At 43.6% G+C, this 16,329-nt stretch overlaps 1 long non-coding RNA gene across 2 annotated transcripts; it reads right to left on the bottom strand.

The window, feature by feature from the left end:
- Window positions 1-297: 297 nt before the first annotated feature.
- LOC148053384 (uncharacterized) lies at window positions 298-6,070 on the bottom strand. 2 transcript variants are annotated; one of them, XR_015708811.1, is made up of 3 exons: window positions 6,036-6,070; window positions 5,369-5,818; window positions 298-4,290 (listed from the first exon to the last, which is right to left on the bottom strand). It is a non-coding gene; the product is annotated as an uncharacterized LOC148053384 (long non-coding RNA). The 2 variants fall into 2 exon arrangements; XR_015708810.1 differs by having other exon boundaries at window positions 5,369-6,048.
- Between the last annotated feature and the right edge of the window lie 10,259 nt (window positions 6,071-16,329).

Raw genomic sequence — 16,329 nt, 5'->3', positions numbered from 1 at the left:
CTTAACATATTTAGATAAAATTTTAATATTATTCTTTGTAATTAATTCAATTTGTAATTATCTAGCAGGACAGAGTTTTGATTCATTTGCTACACATTTTGTCAGCAACAATCACTGCTCATCTTCTGAAAGCTGGGTATTAAAACCAACTCCCTTACGAAGGAGCATCAGCTTTACGCCGAGTAAAAAAAATGGGGTACGACGTTCTTATTTCTCTTATTCTGAATAAGGAATACATAGAAGTACCCTAATTCCCCATGCAAAGAAAAAAGACTCAATGCTACACAGCTAGGTACATCATATTAGATAATGCTGTATTTAATGATTACTATAATTTTGAAGTTTAGCCATCTCAAGGTTTTAATATTTTGCTTACTGCTTTCTTTTACTAAATACATACAGATAGCTTAGCTATGCAGTCTTACAAAAATGTGCATATAATCAGTATGCTATATAATTTTCTATGCAAAATTTTTCATTTTTCAGAGAAAAATGAAAGCTAAGTGGGGGAAGGGAGGCAGTAGAAAAATGTATGGCTTGATTATGTAAGCCTCGATTTTTCTGATTATCAGTCTATGTAACGTTTCCTTAGAAAACGCAAAAGGAAGTACAGACTGAAAAGCCAAACTTATTGTATCAAAAATATTTTTTCCAGTTCAGGTTTCAGGTACTTAAAAGCAAACAGGCTGGCAATTCCATATATCTGACTACCAAAGAGAAAAATGCTAAATTACAGCTGCTATACTGTAGTAAGCTGCATTAAAATGGACATCACTATCTATTTCTCAGAAATACATAGGTAAAAATAGCTGGAAGTCTAGCAAATGAATGCACATATTTCAGTTTGGGAAAAAATCATTTTGCTCTGGTAAACAGAAGCTAATTGTAGCCATTGTATTTCTCCGTATTGGGGCAGGGGCACAGTATTTCTGAAGGAAGAGAGACAGAATGGAACGTACAAAAGGGAAAATTATATTAAAGATATAGCAACTAATACAAACTAAGAATGACTCTGATATTCATTTTTTTAACCCCCCCTTTTAAAACAATCTTATTTCTGGGCCTTCTCATTCATATTCTACTTTATTAAATATGATAATCTGCCTATCTAAAAAAACTGAAATAAATATCACACTAGTGCTTACCTCATGCATTTTCACCGAGTTTTATTACTAAACTTATGTTATAAACTTATGAAATACTGTAAAAGCAGTCAGTAAATGCCACTTAAGTATCAGAGGTTATCACATCAACATTTCATGCTTGCTCTCTGACAACATCGGTACCCTTTATAATCTATGTAATTCAGATGCTTACGGTAAAATCTTTAGGCTTCGTAGAGAAAAGCATCTTGTAGCTAAAGTAACTCTGCTCCACAGTAATATATTTGTGATGCATTTTCCTTCTTACTTCTGAACCGACATATTTTAGACACTGCAAAAATAGCATTCTCCAATTTACTTCCTTGCGTCCACTTTGGCTACTGAATCAAGCTGTCAACTGTCCAGTAACATTTCCCTGTATTTTCAAACCACAGTTTAAATGTAATCCACTTAGTCTCCTTGGATGGGAACTTCATATCAGACAGAAATTACTCCTTATCATGTTTGATGAATCCAGCTTAAAACAAAACACCAGAACTGCATGAACATCTGTGACAAATGACTTGTCTCAGCCATTCTCCTCTTTCTTATTTAATCTCCCACTGCAGTACAATTTAGTAGGTAAACTATTTTATAGTGCGGACCTCCTCCCGCCAAGCTACTGCTTGCAAAAGGAATAAAAAAAATATTTTCCATATGTCATACCAAAACCTGAACAGAATATAGTTGAACCTTTTAAAATAATTACGAGTAGGAAAAGGGAAACAAACAAATAAGCTAGTACCCCAAATTTACAAAAGCAAGAAAAAGGTAAAAAATTGTAAACATGCAACAGAGGATTGTTAAACTAGCAGATCTATTAATAGAATATGAAGCAAACTCCTCTTTTCCTGGTAACACATCACTGAGTTACTACTTGTATACTTCTACAAGTATAAACTGAGAGCAAAATTTTTCTTTACATAGCCAGTATTATGAATTTTGAGATATTCCTATTTCAGTATCTTTAAAACCAAGGCCTTGTTAAAGGACAGGGTACTTGGACAGATCTCCATGATACTGGAAAACCCAGACAGTTTTCTCCTAATTTTTTTCCACCAATGATCTCTATGTTTGATAGAGGAAAAAAAAAAAACAAACCACAAATCAGGCAGTGCAGCTAATTGTCTGAAGTGCTTGTTGTTAATTTTATGCCTTTACAAAAAGATAAGGAAAATTCCACTTCCCAAGTAAAGAAATACAGAACATCGTAACATCATAGCTTTAAAAAATGATTCTTTCTGTTTTATATAGATGTCTCATCAATTTCACTTGAATGCTGCTTATACTGTATAACATAGATTTTACTTTAAATAATAGTACTTAATGCCTATATGGATTTTTTGTTATCTAATAGCTTTGCTAGATTAGTCATGGATTTTTTTACTACGCTACATATTTTTTCAGTACGCAGTTATATGCCTGCATTTTTCAACAGACATTCAAAATATTACAGCATTCTGGTCTATTCCACTGTGTTTTGACACTGCAGAAGTGCATTCAGATACTCCTAATATAATATGCTTACAGACGCAACTCAAGAAAAAAACAGATTACCTTGTGATATCCTGGAATGAATGGGACTTGCTTCTAATGGGGGAAAAACTGTTTGTTCAGAATAATTTAGTTATACTTGAGAAAGGGATCAATGCACCTAGAACGGACTTATTGTAAATTCCAGAAATGCAAGGAGCTTCAAAAAAAGTCTGCGGTTACCTTGTTTTTTAAGTAACCATGCAGAGCTGACAGCTATTAACAGTAGCAAGGACTTGCATAACGAGGACTTGAAGGAAGGCTTAGTACTACCCATGCCGGAGTGATTTAAAGAGAATGAAGGCACGTATTTCTTTATGATGCATTATGTAACAACACAGAGGGCAATCCAAGGCATTCAAAAAAATACGGGACCCACATTTGATCTTATACTTGTTATTTATCACACAAATATTTTATAGTGCTTATAGCTTAAGGCTTATGAAACACCTAACTTAGGAATGTTACCTGGTACAAATGAGTTTGAAATATTTTAGATGACATATTTTATGTTTGGTACATCTTTACGAAAATATAATAGGTCCTATAATTCATTTTCTTCAAACTTCTGCAATACATGCAATCTCAGATAAAATAAAATTGTCAAAATCAGTGATAGCTGGACCTTCTGGTTCACATTAGTGTGAAGAGAAAACTGCTGTTGAGCTGACACATTGATAGATTACAAGGTCTGCTGAAGAATAGCTAAAAATGGTGATTCAATCTTGTCGCTACTATATAAGAAGAATAACAGAAGTGGAGATGTTACTCATGATATCGTGTCTTTTATCAAAAGCCTAAAGGGTTCTGGTGCATCGAACACATTCTCTTCCTGAGAGCTTCTGGCTCTAAAAAAATACCAGTGTAAGTAAATGAAACTAAATTGGCCTATTAAAAAAAAAAATAGGATGAGCTTGTGCCCTAAAAGTATTTAAACATTAAAATAATTAAAATAAAGATCAGATTGTAAAAGGACTCTCTTTCAAGGGGTTTCTTCCTCTCTATTATTAAAAAAAAAAAAAAAAAAAAAAAAGAGATGCTGGTCTTGTAATGATGAAATGGAGAGCTAGGAGGATTATGAAATGCAAGTAACATGAAGGGCAAATCTGACTGAAAGAGAGGGAGAATATTATTCCAATTATTTAAAATTTAGCTGGATTAGTTCCTTAACTAACTTAAATCAATACAGCTCCCCTGAAATCAATAAGGTGAGACACATTTACCCAAGAGCTATCTAGCATGTAAGGTAATGCAGACCATCATCTTCTGTTAGGACAGTAAACATAAACACATGTGGAGAGTCATCTTTTCTAAATAGCTCCTTAATCTCTACATATCCAAAAGACAACTTTTAAAAAAGGCACCTTAAGTACTTCTGCTATTCTACGCCTGGTCCTCTTGATCTGAACCTTGCGTGGTCATTTAGGCTGAAGTGAAGTCAGGTTTAAACACTGACTTCAGTCCCTCAGTGCTTCATACTTCCCTGTGCTGCTGCAAATCACCACGGAAGGCTCAAGATGGAGGGAACAGGGCCTTGGTGGCTTTTGTCTTCCTCCCACGGACATCACCGAATGCTCCCAGTGCTTACTTCCGACTCATCCATGTCCATGGAGTTCTGCAACAACAGAAGGGGAAACAAGGCTTCACAGTCCTCATCCTTCACTGAGAGGGATAACAGGTAAGGAGAAGGAGGAAAGAGAAACAGGGGGGAGAGGATTTCTTATTACAGGCTCCCCTCTCCCAAAGGGAAAGAAACCTTGGCACAAACTTCATCGCATCACAAAGACATACACAGGCAGGCACCTCCGATTTCTGATAACTCAGTGGTTTTGTTTCAGGGAAGAATATTCTTCTGATTTTTACGTTTACTTTTACCAGGGCCTCTATAGTAAGTATTTCCAGCTTCTCCTACAATAATTCATGTTTCATAGGAATTTTTTATCTTAAAAAAAAAAAAATTCCCCAGCAAAACTGTGACTTAAGTTTTGTTCTTAATTTGAGGATGAATGGGAAAGAGGGGAAGAAAAGCAGCAAGGCAGAAAGTTCATTCACCTTGCTCTAAAACGTAGGCAGAGCCAGAAACAGAGATTAAATCCAAGAAACGTCTCAACCCTGTTCTGTGTTTTGCCTACAGTTCTTACACACACATTTGCCTTTTGAGTATGCACACCGACATCTTTAGGATATTCAGGCAATGTATTAACACATCGCAGATAATGGAAAGAAACAAGTCGGAAATATTTGGAGGGTGTGAAGCAGTAAATAGTAACCAAGTAGAAATGTTTTAAGCAATGCTATTACAGCTTGATGGCAAAGTCGATGAATACATTCTCCTTTCAAGCCCGGTCAGCTTGGTAACAGGTAAAACCGAGTTAATTTTTTTTTTTTCCAGTTTGGAATGTCCTTGATTTTTGTTTGTTCCACGATGCTATGCAGCTCTCAGATGTAAGAGGCCTTACAGACTGAAGTCTGCTTTGAGGACAGGCCCCGCAGCGCCGGGCTGCGCCACGGCAGGGGGAGACCCCCGCGGTCCCGCAGGCACCCAGCCCGCCCGGCTGGCGGAGGCGAGGGGGCTGTTACACCTCCCCGGGCACCGCCAGTCCCCCGTGCCAGGCCCGATATCCGCATCCTCCTTTTTTTTTTTTTCCTCCTCCTCTCTCCAAACAGCACATCTACGCAGTGGCGTGTTTTACCTATTTGCTCGAGCCGTGGCTGCCGTGCAACCTAGCTGGGCGGCCGGCTGAAGAGCCTAGGGTCAGCGGAGCGTTGCCGAAGAGGAAACCCCCCCGTCCCTCTTCGGCGCCGGGCGAAGGGCGCGCTGCCGGCCGGCTCCTGGCGAGCAGCCCTCCCTCGGCGGCGGCGGCGGGGCGGCTCCGCTCTGCGGCCAGCGGCGGGCAGCGTCCATGGCAGCTCGGCGGGGAGCCTCCCCGCGCCCTGCGAACATCCAGGGGCTCCGGCAGCCTGCGGGGGCACCCGGCCCCCCTCCGTCTCCGGCCGCTAAGCCCCGGCTGGCCCCCAAGCCACCACCGATACACCTCTCTCCCTCTCTCTTTGCAAGCGATGCCCGAGGAACCGGCGCGGCGGAGCTGCCCTCCGCCCGCCCTGCGTTTCACCGCCCCAAGGACGCCGCCGCCGCCGGAGCCCTGAAAAACAAAGGCGAAAACTGCCACTTTCCACGCTCCCTCCCGCCCCGCGCCGGCACCGCCGCCTTACGCGGCTGGCTACAGCAGCGCGCCTCGCAGGGAATAAAAACAAACCGAGGGAGGAGCGGGGGGTTAAGGAAAGAAAACGCGCCCAGCCCCGCGGCGGATCCCCGTCCCCGGCCGGCGGCGCGGCAGGGCAGGGCCCGGCCCGGCGCACCTGAGAGCCCGCCGCGCCGCGCCGCGCTGTATTTCCCTCCCTTAGCGACAGGGGAGGCGCGGGACGGCGGCGGCCCCGCTATTGGCGGAGGGGAGCGGCGCGGCGCGGCCATAGGCTGGGCGGCGCCGCCAATGGGACGCGCTGTATCCGGGAGGCACGGGGGCTGTGGAGCTATTTAAATCCAGCTCGGTGATGTCAGCGGGGGCGGCGGTTGGCGGGGGCGGCGGTTGGCGGGGGCGGTGCGGGGGCGGGGGGGGATAGGCGGGCGGTTGGCGGTGAGGCGGGCGGTTGGCGGTGAGGCGAGCGCGGTGGCCGGCTCTGTCAGCCCGCCTTTAGTCACCGAGCGGCCGCTGCCTGCGAGGAGAGGTGAGCGGGAGTGGCCCGGCGCACCTGCTGATCCCCGCCGAAACATCCCCGCCTTGCGGGATCCGGCAGCCCCCGCTCACCCGGAGCGCTACGCTTGTCCCGGTGGCGATTTTTGCAATGTGTGGGTTAATTTCGGGGTGCATGGCGCACGCTGAGACTGAGCGCAATCAGGTGGGCTCCCCAGTTGTGCGAGTTTCATGCTAACCCGTTTCTGAAAGAGAAGGCCAAAGGGCTACTGTCTGCATTAAGAATACTTGTGCAACTCTTCGGGGGGAGGGGTTACCTCACATTACCTTTCTACGCTGCTCTGATTCGCGTCCAGTGCCTCCCCATGGCCTCAGTGATACTGCAAAGGCAATCAAGTGCATTGAATTTCGTGACTTGAGCCGTGCCTTCAGAAAGGCACACCGTACCCTTTGGTGTTCCAGGGTTGCCGGGGTTTCATCCTGAGGGAATCCTGCCACAGGCGGGAAATCCCCAGCTGATGATGCTGGTTTAAAGGTGGAAGTTTGGGCCACGAAGCGTACCAATAGCAGGTACGGCAACCTGGCCAATTTTCCTTTTGCATTTCTGATTCTGGTTATGGCAGGTCCTGTTCTGTGGGTCACAGGAAGGACTGTTAGAAGCTAAAACTTCATAGATGCTTCTGGCCACAAGTGTTCTGTTTTCTGTTGTCTTCCCAACACAGCAATCACAGATGGAGTCAAAATGGTGATGTGTTACAACAGAAGATAAGCAAAACTGAAATCCAAATGCACTGATCTGTCTTGGCAGAAAATGTCTTGTAATTTGTTCTGCGCTTCAATATGCTGGAGACCTGTCCTGGAGCTCATCTTGTTTAGCCTAATAAAGGCTGAAAAGTGGGATTAAAGTAGACTTGTTTGACCTGAGGCACGTAATCATCCTGCCTGCAGCCTGATGCCCAATACCCTGATGGTTGCACAGCTCTTTCCTTCTTGTGTGACCCAAACGTACCCATGTTGCGACCAAAATGCAGGCATCTCCCATCATACAATGGTGTGTCACTCACGTGATGGGAGCACACTTAAACATCAGGTAACGGACTGCAAGCTTTTCTCAGTTTGCAGATGGATGTGTGCTGTGACCACAGATTTTGGCATTTTGGTTGCCTGAAGATGTGTGTTCAGTTATGTGGCTGCAGAAGGACATATGGTGGTGTGACCTGCAGAAGAATTCCCTAAAAGCAATGCTGGGGTGTGGTGAGCTGAACACTGTTGCTGCCAGAGAATATTTATCATGAGAAAATAGGGAGTGGAAACCAGGAGGAAGGAGGTTGCTGACGACCAGGGGACTGAAGGTCTCAACAGTCTCCCAAAGAGGACAACAGCCGACCTATTTCATGGGGGAGCTTCATAAATTCACAGTCACGGTTAGTATGAGAGGGCAGGTTTGACCTAGGACTTAGCAATTAAAGCTGGAAGGGAGAGTTGGTACACCCAAGGAAGGATGAAAAGCCCTTACCGTTACGCGTGAAGGAGCTGTCATTGGAACAACGTTCCTTCACTGTGGCAGGATATGGCAACAGAGGCAGGAGACAGCAGGGGAAGGCTGACCGTGGAGGTGGCTTCTGCAAGGGGAGGGGAGGGCTTGTCATAACTTGGGGTCCTCAAGGTGAATCTGATTTTCTTTTAAGGACGTTCTTTCAGTGAGAGTCAGATACAAGAATGTGAGAGCCCCTTTCAGAAACTGACTCCATGTGCCTTTTCAGTCCCGCGGGCATCTCCTTGCTTTTCCCTATTTGGAAAACTGCTTGGAATAAAGATTAACTCACTACACTCAGTGTGTTGTTTATGTATTGTATTTGTCCATTAATCCCACACTCCAGATTTTCTGTGAGTTGCCTGCAAGGCTCAGGAAATAATATTTTTGTTCTTTTGACTGAAGTTTCTCCCTATGGTCCCTGGCTGTGTTACTTATAGGGTTACCTGGGGAAGCGTCACCTTCCTCTGAAATATCAGATCAGCATTAGCAAGAGATGAAAAGCTGGGCAGAGGTGTTCGTGGTGGTCCTGCTCCTGAGTCGTGCATCTTGCTCACATGCTTGGAACTAATCTTGTGATCAGATTTGAGTTGAGAAGAATTTTTTCTCTAACGTGGGCCATTGCATTTTGGGCAAAAAAGGGAAGGGGGAGGCATTCACCCTCCTCTGCAAGATGGAACGTGGTTCGCTTTGTAAAATGAACCTGGGTGGTTTTGGGGCAGCAACTGCTGGAATGGACAGAGCCCTTGGCCTGGAGTAGTATAAACCTTAAAATTGTTGGGGGGGGGGGGGGCAGAGAGGGTGTTCATATATGTGAGTGGAAGAGGGGGAGATGAATGGATCTTTCTGGACTTCACAGCCATGGCATAAACTTACTGGGACAGAAAGGAATGTGAAAAGTTCATCTGGTCCATCCCGTGATTTTACAACTGTAAAGCAGGATGCAATCTCTCTGTCTCCTTCCTGGTAAATATCAAAATTATGCAATGATCTTCAGGGATGGAACTTTATAACCTCCCCAGGCATCTCTTCCAGTGCCCCACTTCCCTTAGCTTAGGACAGTTTTCTGTTGCCTGCAATTAGAAACTCGTTAGGTGCAGTTTAACCCCATTACTTCTTGCCCTATCCATATAGAGAACAGGTCATTCCCTTCCTTTTTACCATAGAATTTACATATTTTAGAGACTGTCAGCATGTGTACCTTCAGTCTTCTCTTTTTTTTAGGCTAACCAAACCCTTAATCTGTTCCATTTTTGATCATCAGTAATTTTTTCCAGTTCTCTTCATGTGATCCTGGGAGACTGCAATCCCTGACCCCTCCTCACTTTCAGTCCTACATATCTGTTTAAGAAAGGTCTGGAGAAAGAGGGCAAGTAGCGATGTCAACATTTCCTCATAGTCCTTTTTTTCTTTTAAACAACCATGCTGAATGAACAAAATTAATGGCAGGTGAAATTTGCAGTCCCTAGGAAAGGAGCACTGCAGGGGAAGATGGATGGATGGTGCTGAAGTGGTGACATCAGCTCAAAAGAGGGACATGGGGACAGCTGGCTGATAAACTGATGCATGCAGCTCCGTTGAAAAAGAAAAAAACCCAACAAAACCCAAATTTTAGGATGCTTAAGGAAAGGGGATGCTGAATGATGAACAATAAAATGTTACTGTAAGTGACACTCACTGGAAATTACTGTGTGTTGCAGCACCTCAGCTCCAGAGTTTCACAGGGTGTACGAAGATTGCTGCTAAGGCTGAGTAAACGGAGGCACGGAGAAACTAGGAGGCACGTGAGTTAACTGAAGTTTCAACAAGGCAGAACTGGAAATCCCCTCCCAATCTTGACACTGCTTCTTCCTGTCCAGTCTTTAGAAATCATTCCTGCTTCAGACTAGTGATAGGTGATACCGTATTTTTTCCTGTTAAGAACACATTTTGCAGAAGGGTCTATAATATTGTGTAGGATTCAGTTGAATTCAGGCTGCAAAAGGGGGTCAGTTGCAGTCCTCTACTTTAAAATATCATTGATAAAAATCTATTTTAAATGTTCTGGTCAGGACTAGTAAAGCTTTTCAATTTTTCAGTGTGTTTTGTGTGGAAAATCCCTCTGTTAAATAGTTAGAAAGTGCTCTAAGCATTACTGCATATTTTGTATTTCATCTGCCTGGAAGAAATGGACAGTTCTGTTGCTACAGATTAACCGCAATTTATTTTGTGATACTCTGCTGCAAGAGAGACTTCATAGTTTATTTCTTTTATATCTGATTATTCAAGGAATGAGGCTGGACAGAAGAAGGGTTTAACCACAACTTTTCTTCTACTCCCAGTCCCAGCACACATTTGAGTTTACAAAGGAAAAATCTGCACAAGCTGAAAATGTGAAAACCAGAGAGTGAGTGGTTCAACAGTACAGAGGATTGCAGTGCTGGATCTTATTTTCTTGGCCGGCATTGGTTATGATGGTTTGTTTATTTTACCTTTGACATAGCCTTATTCCACATTTCAGTGTAAAGTTTTTCTCAGGCGGCAAAAAAAATCATCGCTACAGCTGCTGTTGCATGAATTAGTCTTAGGTACCAATGGACGCTAATTGTGTTTAAAGACTTTGGCACAAAAAGCTGTTCAGATTTAACCTTTTCCTCATGAAAATGGAGTTACTAATGATTCTTCTATGGAATGAAGGATAAGATCCCCTTTTAATTAATTTTGATGATCAGGGCTTTGTTCCTGAGGCTCTTTGAACAGTAGGTTGTGTCAGAAGCGTGTCCCTGGCTCTGCTGTGGGCAACTCTGTACATCTCGGTGGTCTTAGCAGGCTGCACCAGCAGGCCTCGGAAAGCAACACAGAATGGTAACTGTCACATCTGTTTTCCTAGAAAGTTGTTTTGTCCTGTCTTCAAGCCAAACTTTGAATTCTGAGATGGTTTTGTATTCCTAGTACTGCAATTGGCAGCACCATTCCTGGAGGAATAAAATGCTTCGATCTTCATGTGTGTTGGACCTAATAGCCCTCCTGGCAGTCAGCGGGAGGCTTTAGTATGCCAAAAAATGCAGACGTGGGCTCCTCAGCCTGAAGAAATTGCCCTAGATTAGAGAGTACAGACAAATGTTGATTAACCAAACGTGCCTACAACACACAAAAGCTCTCTTAGAGTATAAGCTAACTTCCAAGTTTTCTCCTCTGGTGTAGCACCAGTAGCTCAGAGGTCCAAGCAGTCCTCTGCTTAATTTCACAGCCGTTGCTTAGGTAGCCAATCCAGTTTATTTTCTAAGCTACGTTATACAGAAGGCCATTACTGTGCACACGATCTCTGCACGCACTGGGGCTCAGTTGTCTATTTTGCCCACATCAACTTCTTCCACAATGTTGCCTAGTTAGCACTTGCAACAAGCATCTTGTGAAGCCTCTAGAAAAGTCTCTTCCAGATTGCCAGAGACAAACATGTAGGATGCTGGTGACCATCTGGGATTATAAAGAGGGTGGTCGCAGCGATACTCAGTGGTCTCTTAAGGGCCAGATCCCTAGTCAGGCCAACGAGGATTGCAGGGAAAAGATCAAGGTCTTGAATAAAGGTAATTCTCCATTCTGGCAATCAGACTGAGGAAACGTGTGTTTTCTTGCAGCCCCACTGAGGCCTGCAAAAGCTCTTCCATCTCCAAAACTTTGCTGAGAGTGATGCCAATGAAAATAACACGCAGAAACATTTTTAACATTTGGGCCGCTCACTTGCAGTTTGAGTATGGCGAACTCTTGTGTGCTGCAGTGCAGGGAGCAGAACAGAACAGACCAATCTGTCTATGAAGACTGGAAGGGTTATTTATCATCGCTGAGATTTAGATGATTTTTTAATTTTATTGATCAGTGTTTCTAAAACTGTTGATTTGTAGCTTTCCTGTTGCGATAAAGCTGTATGAATAGTATTTTGATATTTTGTTTGTTAGTAGCTTGGGACCACATATCAAAAGGCGGGGACACCAAAGAAGGCTATAAGAACGTGCTCAAAATAGCACAAGGAGGAATTTTATGTAGTATTTCCTAGGTACAGTGTTCCTAAGGCGATGTAAAATTTTATTATTTCATGAAACTTGTCTATACATATATAACAAAGTCTGTTTCTTAAGTATTGGCCTGTTTGGGCAACTACTTATAGATTTGGGACAAAGTATAGCGTGATGTGATACCATGTCAGTAGGTAATATTAATGTCTGCATAATTTTCCATAAAGGGCAGGGAACTTGAGAGGAATGGCCTTTTACAACCCCATATAATGAAGGGGGAAGGTTGTCAGCTGAATTTCCCAGTATGTGGATTATTTTTGTTTTTAAAAGTTAGCTCTCACATTTTAGTGTTGTCTTTCTTCTCCCCACAATCCCAAAGAACGGTCTATTCAATAGCTAGCATAAAATTTAAGTCCAGAGAGGACTGCTACAGTAAATACCAGCATGACATTTACTATAAATTCTTGCCTAAAATATCTGCGATAAAGCCTAGATCCCATAAGTATGCATATGTGTGTATTGGTACTAGAGTATGATATAGGTGGGGTTTAAGCACCACGTTCCAAAAAAGCAAATCTGTGTAAACCACTCATCACCTCTTCATCATCTGAGCGTATGCAGACACCTACCATCTTTGTGACACTGTTTTAATCCTATGTGGAATGACTTTATGAAGACAGCTGCATCTTTAGCATACATGGAGCCTTACTGAGTTCAGCACAGAGCTATTTCCAGTCAAGAATGCAAACCAGCAGAGATGGTTATTGTCCACCTCTTGCCTAATGGTCAGCCATTAGAGGACTTGCTGAGGAAATCAGACTTTCGGTGCCCTCAGACAACAATTCCCACTTACTAGATGAGAGATCTCACCTTAGTGGCATGAGTGGAATCATGATACGCCTCTTCCGTGGTTTTCAGAGTTGATTTATATTCTCTGCCATGCTTGCATGGGACTGTTTTCCTTTCTATAACCACTTAAAATGCTATATTCCGCTGGTTTCTGTGGAATTCCTGGTTTGGAGTAAGGAAAGGGATAATTTTAACGCAAGAACTGAAATTGTGTCTGACTCCTGAGTAGATAGAAAGAGGAAAATGTCTCTAGTGCTATTTCCTTGGGTCTTTAATTTCTGAGATAAAAAATGTACATCTTCGCTCTGGTATACATACTTTCCACCTCAACTTCTCTTGCATCCTTTGAATAATTATTCTGTTAGGAGTTGTAAGTCAGGCAGTGCTTTTCAATTTATACAATTCAGCATGAAGGAGAAGCGCATATCAAATTTATGGGCTGAAATGGAATCCTCAACCCTTCATGAGGCAACACCTGCACGAAGGAGCACTCACGGCTTCTTGTCCTGAGCAGTACAGAACACTGAGCAGCTACTGGGTTAACTTGTCCTAACACAGAGCAAAAGCCCTTGGAGTGAATCCAGCATTACTTATCTGTTTAAGAGCTGTGTCCATGTGTTTGATTGGTGTCTTGTTTTGGTTTTGTTTTTCCAAGGGAATCATAACTCATTTGCACAAACAATCCCTAGTCCATAATGAATACACATACCAGATGTGTATATATAACAGATAAATTAAAGGAGATGTGCTCATGAGACAGCAAAGCATGCAGTAGCAGAAAGGATAAGAAGTACTCTTTTCATGCTGTCTGATAAGAATGAGCACTTAGAGCAGAATATAATTTCAATTTCTAAGTTATCCAAATACCCACATCAAAAAAGGAAAACAAAGAGAGAAAACAGGTATTTATGGGCACACTGGTGTCACAAGTGCTTTCGTAACCTGCTTTTGTACATTGCATTCAATATCTGATAGGTAACATACAGCACCAAAGCGCATGGTGTTTATAAAGATGTCATTAAAGAATGTGACAGTCTAGGCTGTAGAAGAAAATAAGAAAAAACATGGTCCCACTTAATCATTTGCCTGAATCTTACATGACTTTTTTCAGGGTAAGAAAAACAAGGACTGTTAAGCAGAAACTGTGTCTGGTGGCAAGTCAGCTGCTGCTCAGAAAAAGGGGTGAAACTCTCTATGGTGTCCTCAAAAAAATGAGAGCCAAGAAGAAGTTGTGATCTGCTGCAGAGAGCTGAGGGTGCATGTTACTCTTTAAATTAATTTAGGTAAATTTAATTTACCAGTAAATTAGCTATGATAAGATGTTGGAGAGAGATAACCATGTTGTAGGTGTAGGTGGAAATAATATGCACAGCAAAACAAGCTGGTTGGGTATGTGGAGAAGCGTGTTGCTGGAAAATCTTGTGAGACACTTCATACTAGCTGCAGTATTGTGCATAAACTCGTGTCACATGCTGTTGATCAGGCAGAATTCAAATGCTGAAGAGACTGAGCTGTGGCAGAGTCTCTGGCTTTGTGTGATTGCCAAACACCCCAGTGTGGAACACTTAGTATCATCTTAACTTCTACTTTCTGCTTGTCTTGACTATGTGGTGCTGTTTCATGGCAGTTTTGAGGTTATTTGAAGGACTCCAGGGAAGGGAGTCTGAATGGCATACAGCATTGGAATGGACACAGCAACAGCTGGAAGACGCAAGAGGGTTCACAGGGGAGAAGACCAGAGGGCAACTGAGAGAAGCAGAAGTGGACAAGCATGGAGTGCAAAGATGAAACAGAGGTGTACCGTTACGGTACAGTTTAAGACCCTACCTAGGGATGCTAGGACCTGTGGGAAGTTGAAGAGTGTATCAGTGCTGTTTGCTTAGCATGGCAGACCTGCTTATCTAATTATTTTGTCTGCAGTATTTCTAGAATACAAGTAATGTGCAAGCTGTACTGCAACATGGAGACAAGCAGTAAAGGCAGTTCAGCTGCTGGGATCTGCAGATGCTGATGCCTGTGGTCCCTCACAATCTGGTATGTGGCTGGCAGGAGGGGAGGAAGCTTAGTAAAGAAGGGGAGAGCCACAGTACACTTGCTTCTGTGGTTCAAACAGCTACAGCTGTCAAACAATAGTGTTTCTTGCTTGGGAGTTAGCTTGGGTTAAAGCTCTTCAGACCTACTTGCCTGGGGCAAGCCTCCAGGCTGGAATGCTGTTAGGAATTTGCAGCTCAAAGCTCCTTGGCAGCAGTTGCCATTTTTTGAGCTTTTGTGGCAGCGGAGCAGGTTCCTGGGAGTGGGAAGGGAAATCTCAGAGGGTATTTGTGAGACACCTGGGGCATGTGTGTAGGGATGGGGAGGGAATCTGGGAGAAGCCAGCAGGGTGTTGGGGGTCTGTGGCAGACCTGGCGAGGAGGGGGAGACTGTACTCAGTCTCTTTCCCTTCTCTCAACCTGCCCCCATCTCTTCCTCCCCAGGGGTGGCTCCTCGTGTTCTTAGAGTTTCCAGTTTGTTTCCAAAGCCCACAACTGTCTCCTTCTCACCTTATAGCTGTCTTCCTCTGTCAACTCAATTCTGCCTAGAAAAAACCCTCCTCGTGGCTTTGCTGTAGCCTCTCATTATTCTCTGCTGAAAAGAAGAGGATGCTGGTGTGACTCCTGTTACAAAGCAAAGAGGGAGCAGAAGGTGGGTGAGGATTATTTAGGTCAGAACAGCAGATTCTGTCTCCCAAGGCATAGGCAAAGTCCCTTGCAGTCTTCAGCTGCCCCTACCTTGTCTTGGCCTGCTGAGCTGACGTCACTCTAGTAGTCACGCTGATGTCAGAGGCCTGCAGTTTGACCTTCATTATCTTGCTATGTAGTTGTTAGGGATGTAACTTTTGTTAGGTAAAGCATGATCAAGCAAGTGTTATGAAGAAAACATAATTGGTAGAAGTAGCAGAACTAACCTAATACAAGAATATTTGCCCAGCAACTTGCTACACCCATCATCGAGCAACACTTCAGAGCGGACCACCAACCAGTAAAGGTGCTCTCCACCTCTTAAAACTCATCTACATCAGCCTGAAGGGCAGTAACACAGCGCTTCCTTCAGGGATACCTGACTGGGGAGGACCTTCAGAAACATCTGGGACCAAGCTTGCGTAGCTGGAACCAGCACACTTAACACTACTCCATCTGACTACTGACAACCGCTGGTCCTGTCAGCAAAGAAAGGGGAAGTAGAGATACCCACTCTTCTGTAACTTTGTAGTGTTCTTTGCGCTATTAATCACTCTTTCACAGAGATAATGAATATCCTCACTCCTTCACACAGATCCAATTATTGCACAATAATTAATGCATGCATTTAGCCCATCCTGATCTAAACCACAAGATGCCGAAGTCTCTTAAGTCAGTTCAAGCCTCCCTGGTAGGTTTCTAAACCAGGATCGATTAATGGTAGGTATTTCCTGCACAGTCTCTCCAAGCTTTTCTCCCAGGTTCTGCCCTTTCCCTTCAAAGAGTGGTTCCCAGTGCAGTGATGGTCAGGAAGGGGTGATTGTAGGATACATCAGGATCACAGGTCAGTGGGAAGAGAGGTGGGCACAG

This window comes from Nipponia nippon, unplaced genomic scaffold (genome assembly GCF_047370975.1).
Source record: "Nipponia nippon isolate SJK-2023a ecotype South Korea unplaced genomic scaffold, ASM4737097v1 scaffold_4, whole genome shotgun sequence".
NCBI classification, from domain to species: domain Eukaryota; kingdom Metazoa; phylum Chordata; class Aves; order Pelecaniformes; family Threskiornithidae; genus Nipponia; species Nipponia nippon.
The sequence above is the reverse complement of the archived record's forward strand: the minus strand, read 5'-3'. Positions and strand labels throughout refer to the sequence as shown.